General features: G+C 37.2%; 1 long non-coding RNA gene across 1 annotated transcript; it reads right to left on the bottom strand.

Annotated features, from left to right (window-relative positions):
• Positions 1-567: 567 nt before the first annotated feature.
• LOC116751225 lies at positions 568-20,554 on the bottom strand. The gene is made up of 3 exons (XR_004349213.1): positions 20,422-20,554; positions 17,599-17,600; positions 568-580 (listed from the first exon to the last, which is right to left on the bottom strand). It is a non-coding gene; the product is annotated as an uncharacterized LOC116751225 (long non-coding RNA).
• Positions 20,555-24,400: the final 3,846 nt, after the last annotated feature.

Here is a 24,400-nt window from a genome sequence, read left to right as displayed (position 1 = left end):
AGAGGAGAGGAATCATTTGTACTGTGAACTTTTTAATGGCAAGCAGTATCCTACTTTACTATGAGGGTGATTTTGTTTCCAGTTCATAAGTGAGAACACTGAGGCTCAGAGAGGTCAAGTGAGGTACTCAAGGTCACAGAACCAGGAAGTGGCAGAACCAAGATTTAAAGACAGATTCTTATTTCAAGTCCAGCATTCTCTCTGATTTATCAAGCCCTTTTTCTGTTTTTGAAGCTATCCACCATATTATAAGTGTAAACCCAGGTACTATACTATGTGCCCTATGGACATTCTCTCATTTTTTACAGTCACCCAACAAGGTAGGTTTTAATATTGTTAGCTTGAAGATTTACAAGCCTCATTATAGAAATGAGGCTCATAAAGGTTACAGTACCCAAGATCACATAGCCAAACACAGAAATGATTCTGATGCTTTCTGCCCAAAATCTATCAGTTACTTTCCATGACTTTCCAGGATAAAGAGCTCCTCAGAACTTCTCATGCTTTCAGAATAAAAGTGAATCCTCATCTTAACACACCAGGCCCATCATGGTCTGGCTCCTGCCCACCTTTCTTACTGCTCCTCCATTGACGCCAATCTCCCATACCATATGGAGCTCTTTTCAGTTCCTCAAGCCAGTGTCTCAACCCTGTGTGCATCATATGTGCTGTTCACTCTTACCATCTTCATCTACTTTTACCTTCCTACAACTCAGTTTGTGGCCCCTTTTCTGGGAAGCACCCTGCCCCCACGTGTCCCACCATCCACCCCCTCATCACAAAATCAGGTTTAATTACCAGTCCTCTTGCTCTTGCAATACCTGATGAATATCTAAACCAAAGCACTGAGCACACCGTCATGGAACTGTCTGTTGAGGTAACCATCACCACCATCAGACCCTATATCCCCCTTGAAGATACACAACGTATTTTATATACCTTTGTATTCCCATAGTTTACCATAATACCTAAAACAAAGCAGAGCTCAGAAAGTTTGTTGAATAAGTGAAAGCATGAGAAAAGTAGAAGGGAAGGGGAGGGGAGGGGAGAGGAGAGAAGGACTGAAGGGATAAAGGGAGAGGGTAATAAGGACTGAGCTCAGATCTTTCTGATTCCAAAGCAGACAAGACTTCTACCATCCCATACTCAACCCAAGATGCTCCCCACTCTATCAAAGATGTGACTGTGCTCTCATTCGCCCTTTTTTTAAAAAAAAAAAAATTGAAGTATAGTTGATTTACAATATTATGTGAGTCCTTTCTCTTTTTTACTCGGGCACTGAGACCCTCATTCTCTGCTATAGCTGCCACCTGGCTCTGCTCATGACACCATATAGCTCCCTGCTAGGATTCTTCAGAGTTCTCCATAAGACTTCTCTCCTCTGTATATTTGTCTTTCTCAATAGCTAATATCTACTCCATAAATGCTGTGAGCAGGCACTGGTCTAAGCACTTTATGTGGATTAATTTTAACCCTCAGAACAACCTCATGAGATTGGCATAATTATTACCTCTGCTTAACATATGGGGAAACTGAGGCAGGAGAGGCTGACTTGCCCAAGGCCATATATTAAGTGGTAGAGCTGGGATTTGAACCAAAGCAGCGTAACTCTTAAGAATGTACTTTATTTTAAGATCTACTGCTTCACACACACATAAACTTGAGATCAGATTGTACAAACTATGTTAGTAACTTGCTTTTTCATAGTTAATAATATACCTAGAAATGTTTTCATATAATTTAATACTCTTCTGAAACATCATTTTAATAGGTGCATAATATTTCATCATATTTATGAGCCACTATTAATGAATTAATCAATTTCCTATTGGCAGAAATTTAGATTATTTTCCAACCTACTATAAACACACTGTGATGAACATCATAACTGAATTTTTGTTTACAACTTAGAATTGAAATCACTTGGCCAAAAGGTAAGAAATTTACACATATCCACCATCCACACCCTCCAGTGTAGCTCAAACATAAATGGACTGTACAGTAGATTCCCCCTCATCCGTGGTTTTGATTTCCATGCTTTTAGTTACCTGCAGTCAACTGAGGTCCGAAAATACTAAATGGAAAATTCCAGAAATAAATAATCGATAAATTTTAAATTGTGTGCTGTTCTGAGTAGCGTGATGAAATCTCACACACTTCCTGCTGGGGTGTGAACCATCCTTTTGTCTCGTGTCTCCCACCCGTTAGTCACTTAGTAACCATCTTGGTTATCAGATCGACTATCCTGTATCGCAGTGTTTGTGTTCAAGTCACCCTTGTTTTATTTAATGAAAACCCCAAAGCACTAGAGTTGTGATGCCAGCAACTTGGATTTGCCAAAGAGAGGCTGTAAAGTGCTTCCTTTAAGTAAAAAGGTAAAAGTTCTTGACTTTAAAAGGGAGAGAAAAAAAAATCATATGCTGTGGTTGCTTAAGGTTAGTTAAGCTTGAGGTTAGTTAAGATGGAAAAGACATTAAATTTGTACAAAAAGGTATTTTGAGAGAGAGAGACCATATTCACATAACTTTTATTTCAATATATTGATATAATTGTTCTATTTTATTATTAGTTACTGTTGTTAATCTCTTACTGTGCCTAATTTATAAATTAAACATCATAGGTGTGGATGTCTAGGGAAAAACATGGTATATATAGGGTTTGGTACTATTCGTGGTTTCAGGCATCCACTTGGGGTCTTTGAACGTATCCCCCCATGGATAACAAAGGACTGCTGTATCTCAGTTGTTGATCATTAGAGATATTAAGTAGAACAGCTTGCCCTCCAGGGCTTTTCTGCCAAGCTCTTCTCTATTCTTAGACCTGATCATAATAAATGGAGGGAAAAAAAAAAACATCCTAAGCCAGGCATGTGCTGTTGTCAAAGATTGTCCAGATACTTCTCCTTGGACCAGTGCCACCGCCTACTGCTCAGGTGCGCGCCTCCCTTGGCCTTTCTCCTCTATCAATGCCACATCAGAATGAGTTATCATTTGCAGGTCAGCAGTTGGTCTCATCAACATGGGGCCCCTTCCCATTTGGAATTCCTACCAAAGGAATGACAGCAGGGATTGGGAGGTGCAGAAAGGTCCTGGAGGGAGAGGTATAAGGGGGATCCCTATAAGCTAACCTGTCCATTAACCTACATAGCATCTCCTTGGAGAATTCAGGGGAGGGGATAAGCAAAACCACTCTTTAGAAGGTGGCGAACCTCACTTAGGATAGGGAGACCATGTAAAATAATCCAAGTGAGAAAAAAATAGAGATAAATGGAAAAGTATGTTTAAGTGCTTATTAAAATAGTGACGATAGCCGGAGAATCTTCTGTATGCTAATTAAAGTGAAGAAGAAAGAAATTTAGAAAATAACACATTAAGAAGGACCTTGAGAAATAACACAGCAAATACAGATGAGGTGGCTGGTATCCTATGAGTTTTCTGTCAAACCATTTTGTCATGAACCTCCTCATCTGGGCACCACACGAGGAATGATGAGTAATTCTCTGACACATTCATTCAAGGATGTTTTATTGAGCCCCTAAAACTAACTAATGTTTACCAAGCACTTTATAGTTTATAAAGCTCTGTTCATACACATTTATCACATCTTATCCTCAATCATGTGGAGCAATTATTACTGTTACTTAATATTTGTGAGTAAACTGAAGCTAACAAACTGAATTAGCTTACCCAGAAGCATACACTGTGGTGGTTAATTTTATGTGTCAACCTGACTGGGTCATGGAATGCCCAGATGTTTGGTTAAACGTTATTTCTAGATCTCTCTGTGCCTGCGTTTCTAGAAGAGACTAGCATTTAAATCAGTGGACGAAATAAAGCAGATTGCCCTCGCCAGTGTGGGGTGGGGCGGCATTATCCAACCTGTTGAGGGCTTGAACAGAACAAAGAGACAGAGGAAGGGAGAATTTGTGCTCTTGGCTCCACTGTGTGAGTGGGGACATCAGTCCTCTCCTGCCCTCAGGCTCAAACTTACACCTTACATTTGTTCTCCTCGTTCTCAGACCTTCGGGTTAGACTGGAGCTACACGTGGCAGACTGGGGGATTTCTCAGCCTCCAGAATTGTGAGAGCCAATTCCTTAAAATAAATCTCTTTTATATATATATATATGTATACATATATATTCATCAAATATATATATTATATATATAAATCTGTATTTGTTGTGCTCTTTTTAAAGTCCTTCTTAATGTGATATATATATATATATATATATATATGTATATATATATATATATATGTTCTGTTTCTCTGGAGAACCCTGACCAATACACATAGCTAGAGCTGGAATTTGAATACAGGCCTCTTGACTCCAAATCATCTGGTACCTACTCAGTGCAAGACCCTGCCAGCAAGGCAGAGATGAAAGTGCAAAGCTCGTAGAGAGAGTGCATGAAAGTCCAGTGGGGAGGAAACTATCTTTTCTATGCTTGAGACAAAGGCCTCCAGTAATCAATAACAGACAGTGAGTCCCGAATTTCACTGTGTGTCTAACACTGACCTAGGCACAGTGGAAACTAAAATAAATAGAATATGTCTGGGGGATCCTTTGCCTAAGCATGAACCCTATTAAGAGACATAAAACAGTTATTGAAATGAAGTTGTTAGTGTTGGCTAGAAGAATTAATGACGCTTTCCTAAAGGAGGCAAGGCTTGATCTAAGAAAAACTTACAGCGGAGAAGGGATCATTTCAGTGGTGGGTCATAATGAGTAAAGACATGGAAATAATAACTAGCTGTGATTTTGTGGGTAGATGAGGAAGAGGGTGGGGAAAACTAGTCAGAGATAAGTTTAATTAGAATATAGTGTTTATATTAAAAAGAAGAAGAAAAAGTGGATGAGTAGAATGAGACCAGGTTATAGAGGAAGACTTAGAAAGCAAACAAAATCCATCCCTTTAACAAAGATTTACTGAGTGCCTTCTATGTGCTAAGCCCCAGGGATAAATAAAAATGAATAAATCATCGTGTCTTCTCATCAAAAGTTATCTGCTCCCAGTCTTGGGAACTTGGATTCCACACTCTAGGCAAGAGAGAGTTATTAAAGGTCCTTGAGTGGAGAGGAACCAAGATGGTGGAGTAGAAGGATGTGCTGTCACTCCCTCTTGCGAGAACACTAGAATCACAACTAGCTGCTGGACAATCATTGACAGGAAGACACTGGAACTCACCAAAAAAGATACCCCACATCCAAAGACAAAGGAGAAGCCACAATGAGATGGTAGAAGGGGTGCAATCACAGTAAAATCAAATCCCATAACTGGTGGGTGGGTGACTCACAGACTGGTGAACACTTATACCACAGAAGTCCACCCACTGGAGTGAAGGTTCTGAGCACCACGTCAGGCTTCCCAACCTGGGGATCTGGCAATGGGTGGAGGAATTCCTAGAGAATCAGACTTTGAAGCCTAGTGGGAATTGATTGCAGGACTTTGACAGGACTGGAGGGAAACAGAGACTCCACTCTTGGAGGGCACACACAAAGTACTGTGGGCATCGGGACCCAGGGGAAAGAGCAGTGACCCTGGGGGAGACTGAACCAGACCTACCTGCTATTGTTGGAGGGTCTCCTGCAGAGGCAGGGGGTGGCTCTGTTTCACCGTGGGGACAAAGACACTGGCAGCAGAAGTTCTGGGAAGTACTCCTTAGTGTAAACCCTCCCAGAGTCTGTCATTAGTCCCACCAAAGAGCCCACGTAGGCTCCAGTGTTGGGTTGCCTCAGGCCAAACAACCAACAGGGAGGGAACCCAGCCCCACCCATCAACAGTCAAGTGGATTAAAGTTTTATTGAGCTCTGCCCACCAGAGCAACAGTCAGCTCTACCCACCACCAGTCCTTCCCATCAAGCCTCTTAGATAGCCTCATCCACCAGAGGGCAAACAGCAGGAGCAAGAACTACAATCCTGCAGCCTGTGGAACAAAAACCACATTCACAGAAAGATAGACAAGATGAAAAGGCAGAGGGCTATGTACCAGATGAAGGGACAAGATAAAACCCCAGAAACACAACTAAATGAAGTGGAGATAGGCAACCTTCCAGAAAAACAATTCAGAATAATGATAGTGAAGATGATCTGGGACCTCAGAAAAAGAATGGAGGCAAAGATCGAGAAGCTGCAAGAAATTTTAACAAAGACCTAGACGAATTAAAGAACAAACAAACAGAGATGAACAATACAATAAATGAAATGAAAAATACACTAGAAGGAATCAACAGCAGAATAACTGAGGCAGAAGAACGGATAAGTGACCTGGAAGACAGAATGGTGGAATTCACTCCTGTGGAAAAGACTAAAGAAAAAAGAATGAAAAGAAATGAAGACAGCCTAAGAGACCCCTGGGACAACATTAAATGCAACAACATTTGCATTATAGGGGTCCTAAAAGGAGGAGAGAGAGAGAAAGGACCCAAGAAAATATTTGAAGAGATTATAGTTGAAAACTTCCCTAACATGGGAAAGGAAATAGCCACCCAAGTCCAGGAAACGCAGTGAGTCCCATACAGGATAAGCCCAAGGAGAAACACCCTAAGATACATAGTAATCAAATTGGCAAAAATTAAAGACAAAGAAAAATTATTGAAAGCAACAAGGGAAAAATGACAAATAACATACAAGGGAATGCCCATAAGGTTAACAGCTGATTTCTCAGCAGAAACTCAACAAGCCAGAAGGGAGTGGCATGATATACTTAAAGTGAAGAAAGGGAAGAACCTACAACCAGGATTACTCTAACTGGCAAGGATCTCATTCAGATTCGATGGAGAAATCAAAAGCTTTACAGACAAGCAAAAACTAAAGAATTCAGCACCACCAAACCAGCTCTACAACAAATGCTAAAGGAACTTCTCTAAGTGGGAAACACAAGAGAAGAAAAGGATCTACAAAAACAAACCCAAAACAATTAAGAAAATGGTCATAGGAGCATACATATAGATAATTACCTTAAACGTGAATGGATTAAATGCTCCAACCAAAAGACACAGGCTTGCTGAATGGATACAAAAACAAGACCCATATATATGCCGACTACAAGAGAGCCACTTCACACCTAGGGACACATACCAACTGAAAATGAGGGGATGGAAAAAGATATTCCATGCAAATGGAAATCAAAAGAAATCTGGAGTAGCTATACTCATATCAGCTAAAATAGACTTTAAAATAAAGAATGTTACAAGAGACAAGGAAGGACACTACATAATGATCAAGGATCAATCCAAGAAGAAGATATGAGAATTATAAATATATATGCACCCAACATAGGAGCACCTCAATACATAAGGCAACTGCTAACAGCTATAAAAGAGGAAATCGACAGTAACACAATAATAGTGGGGGACTTTAACACCTCACTTACTCCAATGCACAGATCATGCAAAATGAAAATAAATAAGGAAACAGAAGCCTTAAATAAGGAAACAGAAGTCCAGGCCTGCCGATGCAGGGGACACGGGTTCGTGCCCCGGTCCGGGAAGATCCCACATGCTGTGGAGCGGCTGGGCCCGTGAGCCATGGCTGCTGAGCCTGCGCGTCCAGAGCCTGTGCTCCGCAGTGGGAGAGGCCACAACAGTGAGAGGCCCGTATGCCATAAAAAAAAAAAAAAATGACACAATAGACGATATAGATTTAATTGCTATTTATAGGACATTCTATCCAAAAACAGAAGAGTACACTTTCTTCTCAAGTGCTCACGGAACACTTTCCAGGATAGATCACATCTTGGGTCACAAATCAAACCTCAGTAAAGTTAAGAAAATTGAAATCATATCAAGCATCTTTTCTGACCACAACACTGTGAGATTAGAAATGAATTACAGGGAAAAAAATGTAAAAAACACAAACACATGGAGGCTAAACAATACGTTACTAAATAACCAAGAGATCAGTGAAGAAATCAAAGAGGATATCAAAAAATACCTAGAGACAAATGACAATGAAAACACGACGATCCAAGACCTATGAGATGCGGCAAAAGCAGTTCTAAGGGGGAAACTTATAACTATACAAGCCTACCTCAAGGAACAAGAAAAATCCCAAGTAAACAATCTAACTTTACACCTAAAGGAACTAGAGAAAGAAGAACAAACAAAACCCAAAGTTAGCAGAAGGAAAGAAATCATAAAAATCAGAGCAGTAATAAATGAAATAGAAACAAAGAAAACAATAGCAAAGATCAATAAAACTAAAAGCTGGTTCTTTGAGAAGATAAACAAAATTGATAAACCATTAGCCACACTCATCAAGAAAAAGAGGGAGAGGACTCAAATCAGTAAAATTAGAAATGAAAAAGGAGAAGTTACAAGAGACACCGCAGAAACACAAAGCATCCTAAGAGACTACTACAAGCAACTCTATGGCAATAAAATGGACAACCTGGAAGAAATGGACAAATTCTTAGAAAGGTATAACCTTCCAAGACTGAACCAGGAAGAATCAGAAAATATGACCAGACCAATCACAAGTAATGAAATTGAAACTGTGATTAAAACTCTTCCAACAAACAAAAGTCCAGGACCAGATGGCTTCACAGGTGAATTCTATCAAACATTAAGAGAAGAGCTAACACTCATCCTTCTCAAAGTCTTTCAAAAAATTGCAGAAGAAGGAACACTCCCAAACTCATTCTATGAGGCCATCATCACACTGGTACCAAAACCAGACAAAGATAATACAAAAAAAGAAAATTACAGACCAGTATCACTGATGAATATAGATGCAAAAATCCTCAACAAAATACTAGCAAACAGAATCCAACAACACATTAAAAGGCTCATACACCACGATCAAGTGGGATTTAACCCAGGGATGCAAGGATTCTTCAATATATGCAAATCAATTGATGTGATGCAACCATATTAACAAATTGAAGAATAAAAACCATATGATCATCTCAATAGATGCAGAAAAAGCTTTTGACAAAATTCAACACCCATTTATGATCAAAACTCTCCAGAAAGTGGGCATAGAGGGAACCTACCTCAACATAATAAAGGCCATATATGACAAACCCACAGCAAACATCATTCTCAATGGTGAAAAACTGAAAGCATTTCCTCTAAGATCAGGAACGAGACAAGAATGTCCACTCTCACCACTATTATTCAACATAGTTTTGGAAGTCCTAGCCACAGTAATCAGAGAAGAGAAAGAAATAAAAGGAATACAAATTGGAAAAGAAGAAGTAAAACTGTCACTGTTTGCAGATGACATGATACTATACATAGAGAATCCTAAAAATGCCACCAGAAAACTACTAGAGCTAATCAATGAATTTGGTAAAGTAACAGGATACAAAATTAATGCACAGAAATCTCTGGCATTCCTATACACTAATGATGAAAAATCTGAAGGAGAAATTATGGAAACACTCCCATTTACCATTGCAACAATAAGAATAAAATACCTAGGTATAAACCTACCTAGGGAGACAAAAGACCTGTATGCAGAAAACTATAAGACACTGATGAAAGAAATTAAAGATGATACCAACAGATGTAGAGATTTACCATGTTCTTGGATTGGAAGAATCAATATTGTGAAAATGACTACGCTACCCAAAGCAATCTACAGATTCAATGCCACCCGTATCAAATTACCAATGGCATTTTTTATGGAACTCGAACAAATCATCTTAAAATTTGTATGGAGACACAAAAGACCCCGAATAGCCAAAGCAGTCTTGAGGGAAAAAAATGGAGCTGGAGGAATCAGACTCCCTGACTTCAGACTATACTACAAAGCTACAGTAATCAAAACAATATGGTACTGGCACAAAAACAGAAACATTGATCAATGTAACCAGATAGAAAGCCCAGAGATAAACCCACACACCTATGGTCAACTAATCTATGACAAAGGAGGCAGAGCTATACAATGGAGAAAAGACAGTGTCTTCAATAAGTGGTGCTGGGAAAACTGGATAGCTACATGTAAAACAATGAAATTGGAACACTCCCTAACACCATACACAAAAATAAACTCAAAATGGGTTCGAGACCTAAATGTAAGACCGGACACTATAAAACTCTTAGAGGAAAACATAGGAAGAACACTCTTTGACATAAATCACAGCAAGATCTTTTTCGATCCACCGCCTAGAATAATGGAAATAAAAAAAAAAATAAACAAATGGTACCTAATGAAACTTCAAAGCTTTTGCACAGCAAAGGAAACCATAAACAAGACCAAAAGACAACCCTCAGAATGGGAGAAAATATTTGCAAACGAATCAACGGAAAAAGGATTAATCTCCAAGATATATAAACAGCTCATGCAGCTCACTATTAAAGAAACAAACAACCCAATCCAAAAATGGGCAGAAGACCTAAACAGACATTTCTCCAAAGTAGACATACAGATGGCCAAGAAGCCCATGAAAAGCTGCTGAACATCACTAATTATTAGAGAAATGCAAATCAAAACTACAATGAGGTATCACCTCACACCAGTTAGAATGGGCATCATCAGAAAATCTACAAACAACAAATGCTGGAGAGGGTGTGGAGAAAAGGGAACCCTCTTGCACTGTTGGTGGGAATGTAAATTGATACGGCCACTATGGAGAACAGTTTGGAGGATCCTTAAAAAACTAAAAATAGAACTACCATATGATCCAGCAATCCCACTACTGGGCATATACCCTTAGAAAACCATAATTCAAAAAGACACATACACCCCAGTGTTCATTGCAGCACTATTTACAATAACCAGGTCATGGAAGCAACCTAAATGCCCATCGACAGACGAATGGATAAAGAAGTTGTGGTACATGTGTACAATGGATTATTACTCGGCCATAAAAAGGAACAAAATTGAGTCATTTGTAGAGACGTGGATTGGTCTAGAGACTGTCATACAGAGTGAAGTAAGTCAGAAAGAGATAAACAAATATCGTATATTAACGCATGTATGAGGAACCTAGAAAAATGGTACAGATGAACCGGTTTTCAGGGCAGAAGTTGAGACACAGATCTAGAGAACAAACGTATGGACACCAAGTGGGGAAAACTGCGGTGGGGTAGGGATGGTGGTGTGCTGAATTGGGCGATTGGGATTGACAGTCGCCCAATTGTCACTGATGTGTATACACTGATGTGTATAAGATTGATGACTAATAAGAACCTGCAGTATAAAACAAACAAACAAAAAACAACTAATACTAAACTTTCTTTGGGTTATTTGTATGAAAATATGTTAATATAAATGTTTCAGACATTACATGAAATTTCTAAAAATCTTAAAAAATAAAAAGGTCCTTGAGTGAAGTAGTGACAAAATAAAAAATTATCTCCACATAGCTATAATCTCTTAAGCAGCAGACAGAGAAGAAATGAGAGGACAAGAGAATTGTTACAGACACACCCACGGTGGCAGTGTGGTTATTAGGATAGTACATAGGGCAAGTTACAGGTAGTATTTTCAAAGAAATCTGTATAAAAGAGTTCTAGTGTGAGTGACAAGAACTAGCTTTCACGGAAAGAATCCAATGTGTAAGGAGATAAAGAAAAATCTCTGCCAGAATAAGGGGCAGAGATGCCAAAGGGGGAGGAATGATGCCAACATGAGAGGAAAGCATCATCACCTGGACAAGGTGAGAACCCAGGAATGGGAAACAGGGTAGAAATCCAAATAACAGGATCAGAGCACAGTGGCAGAAACAAGGCAAAAGCTTGATGATTGAATCAGAGTACACAATCATTCTGGGCCCAGAAGCATGACTGCGTGTCCCTTGACATGGGTCAGGACTGAGCCTATGGATGGAGATGAGACTGATTTATTGGAAAACCTAAATAGGTTCAAGACCCAGGAGTCAAAACGATCATGATTCACATCTCTGAAATTTTCTAAGGAGAGCCTCTGTAATCTGGCTTAATACTGGCTACCAACCTTATATCCTGCACATCTTTATTTTAACACACTCTTGATTCCAATCTTGTTGGTCTTGTTGCTGTAGCCCCCCAACCCACCCCAGCTGACCAACATAACACATACACACACACACACAGCACAGACTTTTCCTTTTTGATGTTTTGCCTGTGCCCACTCTCTCACCTATAATGTTCTCTCTCTTCATCCAGGTGCTTTCCAGCTCTTGTCTGAAATTGCCAGGTTTTAGGGTTCCTTGCTGTGAGTCAGTGGACAGCTTCACCTGCTCCTTCCATTGACTAGCTTTTTTATTGTCATAGCATGGAAAACATTCACAGGCCTGAAAGTCGCTGACTCATTTGGTTACTTCCACTTGGATTTTGTTTCTAAGGGAAGTTCGTTCTGAATTTCAACTTGGGAGATTTGGAAAATACCCATTCCTTCTCCTTTCCTGGGCTGAAGAAGGGAGAGGACCCTTTCTGTTTCCTAACATTAAGACAACATCAGCAGCAGAAAAATAAGTTAAAGATTCCAGTGGGTGAGAGGTCAAGAAAGGAGATATAATTAATATGCAAGGTTTCTGTCTAATATTACAGATGAACCAGAGGCATTAGTGGCCAGAATAGAATAATAGGGAAAACAGCCATGGATGTTTTATATGAGTGAGTTGGTTTTTGTTTATCAGAGACCATCAGCACAAAGATATTATAAATTACTGGTAACATCTATTTTATAAGGCCAATAATAATAATAATGAAAATGAAATCCATAATGGCTACCACTTATTGATGTTTATATGTGCCAATCATTGTGCTAGCATTGATTTTACAGGGACTTCTTATGCTCTGTTGTTGGAACCATCAAGTACATGACATGAGTCTTTGTGGGAATAATTACAGGAGCAAGAATCGGTAATTTTGTCTCGTTTTCGGTGATTGTATCCCTCTGCCACCACAAAAAGTCTTCTCGTTGTAACTATCAACCATGATCAGAATTATGATTTTAATCAGAATCATGGTGACAATATGTAATGCATGGGGAGGGGATGATTAACTCTTGATTTCAGAGGCACAACATTCTAGATTGGATATTTGAGCTGAATGTAAGTATTTGGAATTTCTGCAAAGTTTCAGCACCTGTATTTATTTCAGCTTGAATTCCAATCAGCAAGGATTAAGTTGTGTAAAGTACATGTCATCTTTTCAGACAAATGCCAGCTTAAGTTTCCAACAAGAATGAAAAAGATAAGTAAAATAAAAACAAAATTCTACTTCATGTAAATCTGATAACATTCTGAATTTTAACTTAGGAGGTTTGGAAAATATCTACCCCTTCTCCTTTCCTGCGCTGCTAAATAGAATTTAATTAGTATAAAACTATTCTTATTATACTTGTGATTTTCAAGTTGATTATTTTCAAAACAGATCCTTTTGCATCAGCATTTCCATGGGCATTGGAAATGTAACTCATTGACAAAAGTCATATGTTTTCTTTAAAGCAGTTTGACAGGAAGTTACATATAAAGCTCTTCCATTATTCCATACTGTCCCTGGATAAAAATGTGAGGGGAGTTACAATTATAAACAATTATAAAGAGGCTCTGAATCTCAGAGCCAAAATTGCTTTCCCTTTAAAGAACCAAAGAAAATCCAAACAAACTCCCCAGACGTCTCTCCATCTGGCTGCCACAACTAGTCTTTCTGTTGAAAACCTAAGCCCCGTACCTTCTTCCTCTTGTTCTTTGTGCTTTCCTCTTCTGCCCCATCCCACTTCAAAATGCTCAAGAAATGCAATTCACAGAGCCGTTATACTGCCAGCAGCCCACTCCATCTGTTTCCATCCATAAAGCCCCTCCTTAATATTTCTTAGTGCATTGTTCATTTCCCAAGGGCAATATAGGGCCTTGTACACCAGGAAAAAGGAGTAAATGTAGGGTGTGGTTCCATTCAAATCTGCATTTTATATCTATGCTGTTCCCCCAGTAAGTGATTTTGTACAGTTTGTTGCCTATTAATGTGTGACCTTTGACTAGAGGATTTCCTATGCTCTGCATATGTGCTCAGTATTCCTCTCATGTGGTAGACAATGCCTTTGATTGCAATGACATTTATTCCATGCTTGGAAGATTTATTCCGTCTCACTCACAGAAGATCCTTCTGTTGCATTTTTGGCTTACACTAGTTTTCAAAGTCTTTGTGGGGGGATTAGGGTAAAGGACATTACCTTTGGCTCTTCCTGAGAATATTTGAATGGTCATATTTTTTAGAGATTTTACCACCTCCCATAGGTTCTCTCCTTTATACTCAAGTGTTTCTATCACTGAATAGGTTTTGTTCATTTTTGGTACATATAAGCAAAAAATAAATATAAATTTCAGGAAAATAAATTCTTAAAACTTGTTCACATAAAGAATGTTCTTCCTAAAAGATACAAATACTACTGAGGCTGCATATGTTGAAGCAGAATTGCCAGACGTCCACCAACTGATCAGACGGGAGTTCTTGACTGCGGGGATAATTTAAGAGGAAAGAGGTTAACCTGTTGCACTTTCATTTTGAAAGCTGCCTTGTCTAGAATAGACATTATTTGAAAATGGGTTATAATACTTCTGACAGTATGATACACTAAGTACAGTGAACAACCTTCTCCTTACAAAAAACTTTAAAATTCTGACTAAAATTGTATTTTAAAATATATTAAAGTATACTATTGAGCTGATAAGAATGTAAGAGAAATCCTCAGAGGCCAAAAACAAAGTATCTGGAAAAGCAGGAAACTGGGAAGGTAAGGAAGCACCAAAGTGACCATGCATTTCCATTCTGACAATCCCGTGAGGAGTGGAAGGACTAGAGAGAATGCCTAGGGCTTACTCGAGGTGGGCCATTGAATAGTAGGCCCCCACATAAAGCTGAAACTGCAAGGGAGTACAGCTTTGCTGAAATAGTCCCAATGTGTGCATATATAAAGTCCACTCCCGAGAGGGTGACAGCAAAGAAACTTGCTTGTCCTAGCCTTGGCAGAGGGTGAAAATGAAATCTCTCTGAGAATTTAAAACTGCAAGCCCACCCTCAAAGCTTTGTAGTTTTGTAATCTGCAAAATTTTAAATTTAGAAATAGCATACACATGCTTATGAGAGAAAGATACCTCGAATCCAGGCCTTAAATATTTCAGTAATATGTACTCAAAGAAAGAAATAATAATAAAATGCCCAAAGCAGCCATGCTCCATGAGTGACAAAAGATGTATTCAGAGACACTTACTACTTCAAATGGTAGAATTATCAGGTAAGAATATAAAATAAGCATGCTTACCGTGTTAAAAGAAATAAAAGAGTATTGAATAGATAAAGGAATAAATAAGACACTCAAATTACCAGGCACATTTAAAAAAAAAATTCACATAGATTTTTTACAAAAAAAATGAAATAGTTTTTTTTATTTTCATAAAAATGAAATATTAAGCAGCAAGTTAGACATGGATGAAGAGAAAATTATTGTAAAACAAGATAAATCTGAATGAATTACAGAAAATTTAGTACAGGCATACCTTGTTTTATTGCACTTTGCTGAATTATGCTTCTCAGATACTATGTATTTTACAAATTGAAGGTTTGTGTCAACCCTGTGTTGAGCAAGTCTATCAGCACCACTTTTCCAACAGCATTTTTTTTTTCACATTTTGGTAATTCTCACAATATTTCAAACTTTTTTATTATCATTATAAGTTTTTGGTGATCTGTGATCAATGCTCTTTGATGCTATTATTGCAAAAAATTACAAATCGCTGAAGATTCAGATGACGGTTAGCATTTTTTAGCAGTGAAGTATTTTTTTTTAATTTTTATTGGAGTATAGTTGATTTACAATGTTGCGTTGGTTTCCGGCATACAGCAAAGTAAACCAGTTATACATATACATATATATCCACTCTTCTTTAGATGCTTTTTCCACATAGGCCATTACAGAGTATTGAGTAGTTCCCTGTGCTATATAGTAGTTCCTTATTAGTTATCTATTTTATATATAGTAGTGTGTATATGTCAATCCCGGTCTCCCAATTTATCCTTTCCCCCCAGTAACCAGAAATTTGGTTCCTGCATCTGTGATTCTATTTCTGTTCCTTAAACAAGTTTATTTGTACCATTTTTTAAGGTTCCACATATAAGTGATATCAGATGATATTTGTATTTGTTTTTCTCTGACTTACTTCACTCAATATGACAATCTCTAGGTCCATCCATGTTGCTGCAAATGGCATTATTTCATTCTTTTTATGGCTGAGTAATATTCCATTGTATATGTGTACCACATCTTCTTTATCCATTCCTCTGTCAATGAACATTTAGGTAACTTCCATGTCCTGGCTATTGTGAATGGTGCTGCAATGAACACTGGGGTGCATGTATCCTTTCAAATTATGGTTTTCTCTGGATATATGCCCAGGAGTGGGATTGCTGGATCATATGATAGCTCCATTTTTAATTAAGGTATGTACATTGTTTTTTAGACATAATGCTACTGCACACTTACTAGATTACAGTATAGTGTGAACACAACTTTGATATGCACTGGGAAGTTTTAAAATTCATATGACTTGCTTATTGCAGTATTTGCTTTATTGCAGTAGTATGGAACTGAACCCTCAATATCTCTGAGGTATGCCTGCAAAGAGAAACAAAGATATGGAAAATATAAGACAAGTAATAAATGTAAGGATAGAGTAAGAAGATCAAACATACATCTTGGAATTTCAAATGAAAACAATAGGAAAAATGGATGAGAGGAAATATGTGAAGACATACTTGCTGAGAAAATTTCCATAATTTATTAAAGATATTAATTGACAGATTCAGGAAGCAGAATGAATCCCAAGCAGGATAAATAAAAAGCAGTCATTACTAGATATATCATAATGACACTGTAGAAAATCAAAGATGAGGAGAAGATTCTGATAAAACCAGAGAGGGCATAACAGCAACACAAAGAAACAACAAATAATCTTATTGCTGACTTGTCAGTAACCATGGAAACCAGAAAACTGGAGAATAATTACTTCAACATTCTGAAAGGAAGTTATCAGCTTAGAATCATATGCCAAATGAAATTATCTTCTAAGAATTTAGTAACATAAATACTTTTTCATACAAATAAAATCTATTTTATCTCCAACAGATTATCATTAAAATAAATTATAAGGGGTGAACTGCACAAAGAAGGGAAAATAGAAGAGGAAAGATCTGAATTAAAAGAAGAAATGATGAGCAAAGAATAACCCAAATAGTGGATAAATCTAAGTATCTAAGCAAACAAACATTGACGATCTTGTTAAGGAGGGGACAAAATGGAGTGAAATACTACCCAACAGCAGTGTATAAATGACAAAGGGTTGATGAAATTTAAAGTGGTCTAAAGTCCTTGTTTTGTTTCGGAGGAGACTTTGATAATTCAAGTATGCATGTTAAAATTTCTAAGGTGACCTTTAAAAGAATAGAAATGGAGTGTATAACTTGCATACTAGTAGAGGGTGAAAATGAAGCAATCAAGAAAAGCCTTAGCAAATAAACATAATAATAATAAAATGTCAAGAAAGGAGGAAAAAAACTACGGATAGCTAGAAAAACAGAACAAAGAGAAGTACAAAATAATATGGTAGAAATAAACCTAAATAAATTGTTGATAATAATCAGTGTATATGCTCTAAAATTAGAAAGAAACTTCTGGACTGAATTTCTTAAATGATTATTTGCTATTAAACAAAAAGAATACAAAAAGCTTGAAAAGGATGAAAATAGGTGAACCAGGCAAAAACTATCCAAATGAAAGTTTGATTAGCCTTAGTAACATAAAAAATAATAGACTTTAAGGCAAAAATCATTCTGCAAAAGCAACAGAATCACTACATAATGATAAAAGTTTTATATCACTACTAACTAGTGATATGACAATATCACTAATATGAAAATAATAATAAGGCATAATAATTCTAAACATGTATGAGTCAAATGACAACGTATATAAAGCAAAATTTGATAAAACTTCAAGGATGAATTTTTTTTTTTTTTTTTTTTTTGGTACGCGGGCCTCTCTCTGCTGTGGCCTCTCCCGTTGCGGAGCACAGGCTCCGGACGCGCAGGCCCAGCCGCTCCGCGGCATGTGGGATCTTCCCGGACCGGGGCGCGAACCCGAGTCCCCTGCATCGGCAGGCGGACTCTCAACCGCTGCGCCACCAGGGAAGCCCCCTCAAGGATGAATTTAAGGAGAAAGATTTTACCTTTTAAGGAGAGATTTTACCTTTAAGGAGAAAGATTTTAACACCTTTCTAAATAATGATATATATATATATATATATTTTTATATCTTTATTGGAGTATAATTGCTTTACAATGATGTGTTAGTTTCTGCTTTATAACAAAGTGAATCAGTTATACATATACATATGTTCCCATATCTCTTCCCTATTGTGTCTCCCTCCCCTCCCCTCCCTATACATCCCTCCAGGCGGTCACAAAGCACCTGAGCTGATCTCCTGTGCTATGCGGCTACTTCACACTAGCTATCTGTTTTACATTTGGTATTGTATAAATGTCCATGTCCCTCTCTCACTTGTCACAGTTTACCCTTCCCCTCCCCATATCCTCAAACCAGGCAAAAATATCAGCAGGAATTTTGAAAAAAAAAAATGAAAATACAAGCTCAGTCTTACCTTTACACAGGACATTGCTTCCACCAATTGAGGAATACTCAATTTTAAGTACACATAAAACATTGACAAAAATAAAACACAGATTTGGCTATTAAGTGTATGTCAGTAATTTCAAAGAATAAATATCATTTAGAACAAATTAATCTTTATACAGTTAAGTTAAAAACAAACATTAAAAAGTTCATACATTTGGAAACATAAAATCACATTTCTAATAACTTACAGGACAAAAAGAAATGACAATTAGAAGATATAACAGTAGTAAAATACTAATCAAAACTTGTGATATAAAGCTAAAATAGCACTTGGATGGAAATATGAGGGCTTAAATTATTATTAGTAAATAGAAAAGGTTAAATTAATGTACTACACACTCAACTTTATAAATTGATAACATCAACTACAACATAGAAAAATAGAGGAAATAACAAAGAGCAGAAAATAATAAAAAAGAAAATACAATAGAAAGAGTAAAAAATCTCAGAGTTGTTCTTAGAAAAGACTAATAAAATTGGCAAACCTCTGGAAAGATTACTCAAGAAAAAGCGAGCAAGCATACATATACAACCTTCAGAATGAATGAAGAGATATAATTACATTCTTTCAGTGATAAAAATAATGGAGAATATTATAACAACTTTATATCATTAATTTATTTATATTCAGTTTTGTTCTTTATGTTAGAGGGGAAAATGTGATTTTTTAAACATTTTTTAATGCAAGACAACCTAATCTTAACTGATAGATAACAACTAGAATGTAAGTTCCTTTAAAGCAGAGGTCTTTTACATTTCGTTTAAAGCCTAAGATATAGGCAGGCCCATAATAGAGGCTAAAGAATATTTTAAATCTGAACCCCTGAATCTAACTCTTTTCTTTGTATATTGTTTGAATAACTCTCCTTCTACCTCTTCTCTCTTTTCTTCTTTTCCTACATAATTTCCCAGATTATTTACTGTATTGTCTTTTGTTTACTTTCCACCAATCTTTGTTCCTAAAATTACCACTGTAGTATCTTGTCCCTTCTTATTTAGATGATAGCCTTCCCAAATGAGAAATGATCAAAATATAAATCCAAAGGACATGAAAATTCTTCATTGTTATTTTCTTTCAAATTTGTTTTAAATAGAGACCAGGCTGATGGGCCGCTGTATCATACTTTTTTAAATTTAATTTTATTGGAGTATAGTTGATTTGATTTTGTGTTAGTTTCAGATGTACAGCAAAGTGCTTCAGTTATACATGTACGTATATTCATTCTTTTTTTAGATTTTTTCTCATATATAAGTTATCACAGAGTAATGAGTAGAGTTCCCTGTGCTATACAGTAAGCCCTTGTTTTGTTATCTATCTCTATATATAGTAGTGTGTGTATGTTCATCCCAAACTCCTAATTTGTCTCTCCCCTCCATGTTTCCCCTTTGGTAACCATAAGTTTGTTTTTGATATCTGTAAGTCTGTTTCTGTTTTGTAAATAAGTTCATTTGTATCTTTTTAAATTAGACTCCACATGAGTGATATCATATATTTGTCTTTGTCTGATTTACGTCACTTACTATAATAATCTCTAGGTCCATCCAAGTTGCTGCAAATAGCATTTATTTCATTCTTTTTATGGCTGAGTGATAGTCCATTGTATATATGTACCACATCTTCTTTATCCATTCCTCTGACGATGGACATTTAGGTTGCTTCTATGTCTTGGTTATCAAAAATAGTGCTGCAATGAACACTGGGGTGCATGTATACTTCAGATTTGGCTTCTATGGGTATATACCTAGGAGGAGATTGCTGGATCGCATGGTAGAGATCTACTATTCATTTTTTGAGGGGACCTCCATAGTGGTTTTACCAATTTATGTTCCGCAGACAATGTAGGAGGGTTCCCTTTTCTCCACATCCTCTCCAGCATTCATTGTTTGTAGACTTCTGATGATGGCTATTCTGACCTGTGTGAGGTGACACCTCATTGTAGTTTTGACTTGCATTTCTCTGATAATCAGTGATGTTGAGCATCTTTTCATGTACTTTTTGGCCGTCTGTATGTTTTCTTTGGAGAAATATCTATTTAGATTTTCTAACCATTTTTTGATTGGGTTGTTTATTTTTTTGACATAGAGCTGCATGAGTTGTACATATATTTTGGAGATTAATCCCTTGTTGGTTGCTTCATTTGCAAATATTTTCTCCCATTCTATGGGTGGTCTTTTCGTTTTGTTTATGGTTTCCTGTGCTGTGAAGAAGCTTTTAAGTTTAAGTAGGTCCCATTTGTTTATTTTTGTTTTCATTACTCTAGGAGGTGGATCAAAAAAGATCTTGCTGCGATTTATGTCAAAGAGCGTTCTGTCTATGTTTTCCTCTAAGAGTTTTATGGTGTCTGGCCTTACATTTAGGTCTTGATCCATTTCGAGTTAATTTTTGTATATGGTGTTAGAGAATGTTATATTTCTTTCTTTTACATTTAGCTATCCTGTTTCCCCAGCACCACTTATTGAAGAGACTGTCTTTTCTCCATTGTAATTCTTGCCTCCTTTGTCATAGATTAATTGACTGTAGGTGTGTGAGCTATTTCTGGGCTTTCTATCCTGTTCCATTGATCTATATTTCTGTTTTTGCACCAGTACCATATTATTATTATATTATTAATTTTTGCAGTACACAGCCCTCTCACTGTTGTGGCCTCTCCCGTTGCAGAGCACAGGCTCCAGACGTGCAGGCTCAGTGACCATGGCTCATGGGCCCAGCCGCTCTGCGGCATGTGGGATCTTCCCGGACCAGGGCATGAACCTGTGTCCCCTGCATCGGCAGGTAGACTCTCAACCACTGTGCCCAGTGGTACTGGGAAGCCCAGTACCATACTATTTTGATTACTGTAGTTTTGTACTATAGTCTGAAGTCAGGGAGGCTGATTCCTCCAGCTCCTGTTTCTTTTTCCTCAGAATTCCTTTGGCTATTCAGGGTCTTTTGTGTTTCCATATAAATTGTGAAATTTTTTGTTTTAGTTCTGTGAAAACTGCCATTGGTAATTTGATAGGGATTGCATTGAATCTGTAGACTGCCTTGGGTATTATTGTCACTTTGACAATATTGATTCTTCCAATCCAAGAACATGGTATATCTTTCCATCGATTTTGCCATCTTTGGTTTCTTCCATCAGTGTTTTATAGTTTTCAGAGTAGAGGTCTCTTGTCTCCTTAGGTAAGTTTATTCCTAGGTATTTTATTCTTTTTGATGTGATGGTGATGGAATTGTTTCCTTAATTTCTCTTTCTTTTTTTTCATTAAAAAAAATTTATTCGGGTATAATTCATTTATAATGTTGTGTTAGTTTCAGGTGTACAGCAAAGTGAATCTGTTATACAAATACATATATCCACTCTTTTTAGATTCTTTTCCCATACAGGCCTTACAGAGTATTGAGTAGAGTTCCCTGTGCTATACAGTAGATCCTTATTAGTTATCTATTTTATATATAATAGTGTATATGTATCAATCCCAATCTTCCAATTTATCCTTTCCCCCATCTTTACTCCCTAGTAAACATAAGTTTATTTTCTACATATGTAACTCTATTTCCGTTTTGTAGATAAGCTCATTTGTAGCCTTTTTTTAGATTCCACATTTAAGTGATATCACATGATATTTGTCTTTTTCTGACTTACCTCACTTGGTATGACAATCTCTAGGTCCATCCATGTTGCTGCAAATGGCATTACTTCATTCTTTTTTATGGCTGAGTGATAGTCCATTGTATATATATATATACCACATTTTCTTTATCCATTCCTCTGATGATGGACATTTAGGTTGCTTCCATGTCCTGGCTATTGTGAATAATGCTGCAGTGAACATTGGGGTGCATGTATCTTTTTGAATTATGGTTTTCTTCAGATATATGCCCAGGAGTGGGATTGCTGGTTCATATGGTAGCTCTATTTTCATTTTTTGAAGGAACCTGGATAGTGTTCTCCATAGTGGTTGTACCAGTTTGTATTCCCAGCAACAATGTAGGAGGGTTCCCTTTTCTCCACACCCTCTCCAGCATTTATTGTTTGTAGGTTTTTTGATCATGGCCATTCTAACTGGTATGAGGTGATATCTCATTGTAGTTTTGACTTGCATTTCTCTAATAATTAGTGACGTTGAGCATCTTTTCATGTGCTTTTTGGCCATCTGTATATTTTCTTTGGAAAACTGTCTTTTTAGATTTTCTGCCCATTTTTTGATTGGGTTGTTTGTCTTTTTGACATAGAGCTGCATGAGCTGTTTGTATATTTTGGAGATTAATCCCTTCTCAGTTGATTCATTTGCAAATATTTTCTCCCATTCTGAGGGTTTCCTTTTCATTTTGTTTATGGTTTCCTTTGCTGTGCAAAAGCTTTGAAGTTTAATTAGGTCCTGTTTGTTTATTTTTGTTTTTATTTTCATTAATCTAGGAGGTAGATCCAAAAAGACCTTTCTGCGATTTATGTCAGAGAGTGTCCTCACTATATTTTCCTGTAAAAGTTTTCTAGTATCTGGCCTTACATTTAGGTCTTTAATCCACTTTTTTTTAAGTTATGTCTTTTTTTTTTTCTTTCTCTTTGGCTGTGTTGGGTCTTTGTTGCTGCACACGGGCTTTCTCTAATTGTGGTGAGCAGGGGCTACTCTTTGTTGTGGTGTGCAGGCTTCTCATTGTGGTGGCTTCTCTTGTTGTGGAGCCTGGGCTCTAGGCACACGGGCTTCAGTAGTGTGGCTTGCAGGCTCTAGAGTGCAGGCTCAGTAGTTGTGGTGCATGTGCTTAGTTGCTCCGTGGCATATATAATCTTCCCAGACCAGGGATCGAAACTGTGTCCCCTGCATTGGCAGGTAGATTCTTATCCACTGTGCCACCAGGGAAGCCCTTTAATCCATTTTGAGTTTATTTTTTTGTATGATGTTAGAGAATGTTCTAATTTCATTCTTTTACATGTAGCTGTCCAGTTTTCCCAGCACCACTTATTGAAGAGGCTGTCTTTTCTCCATTGTAATTCCTGCCTCCTTTGCCATAGATTAGGTGACCATAAGTGTGTGGGTTTATCTCTGGACTTACTGTCTTATTCCATTGATCTATATTTCTTTTTTTGTGCCAGTACCATACTGTTTTGATTGCTGTAGCTTTGTAGTATAGTCTGAAGTCAGGGAGCCTGATTCCTCCAGCTCCATTTTCTTTCTCAAGGTTGCTTTGGCTATTCTTGGTCTTTTGTGTTTCCATACATTTGTAAAGTTTTGTTCTAATTCTGTGAAAAATGCTATTGGTAATATGATAGAGTTTGCATTGAATCTGTAGATTGCTTTGGGTAGTATATTCATTGTCACAATATTGATTCTTCCAATCCAAGAACATGGTATATCTTTCCAACTGTTTGTGTCATCTTTGATTTTTTTTCATCAGTAATTTATAGTTTCTGAGTACAGGTCTTTTGCCTCCTTAGGCAGGTTTATTCCTAGGTATTTTATTCTTTCTGTTGCAATGGTAAATGGGACTGTTTCTTTAATCTCTCTTTCTGATCTTTCGTTGTCAGTGTATAGGAATGCAAGAGATTTCTATGTATTAATTTTGTATCCTGCAACTTTACCAGATTCACTGATGAGCTCTCATAGTTTTCTGGTAGCATCTTTGGGATTTTCTATGTATATTATCATGTCATCTGCAAACAGTGACAGTTTTACTTCTTTTCCAATTTGTATTCATTTTATTTCTTTTTCTTCTCTGATTGCTGTGGCTAGGACTTCCAAAACTATGTTGAATAAAAGTGGTGACAATGGGCATCCTTATATCATTAATTCTAAAACA

This window comes from Phocoena sinus, chromosome 1 (assembly GCF_008692025.1).
Source record: "Phocoena sinus isolate mPhoSin1 chromosome 1, mPhoSin1.pri, whole genome shotgun sequence".
In the NCBI taxonomy this organism is placed as follows: domain Eukaryota; kingdom Metazoa; phylum Chordata; class Mammalia; order Artiodactyla; family Phocoenidae; genus Phocoena; species Phocoena sinus.
Note: the sequence above shows the minus strand (reverse complement) of the source record. Positions and strands in the feature narration are given on the sequence as shown.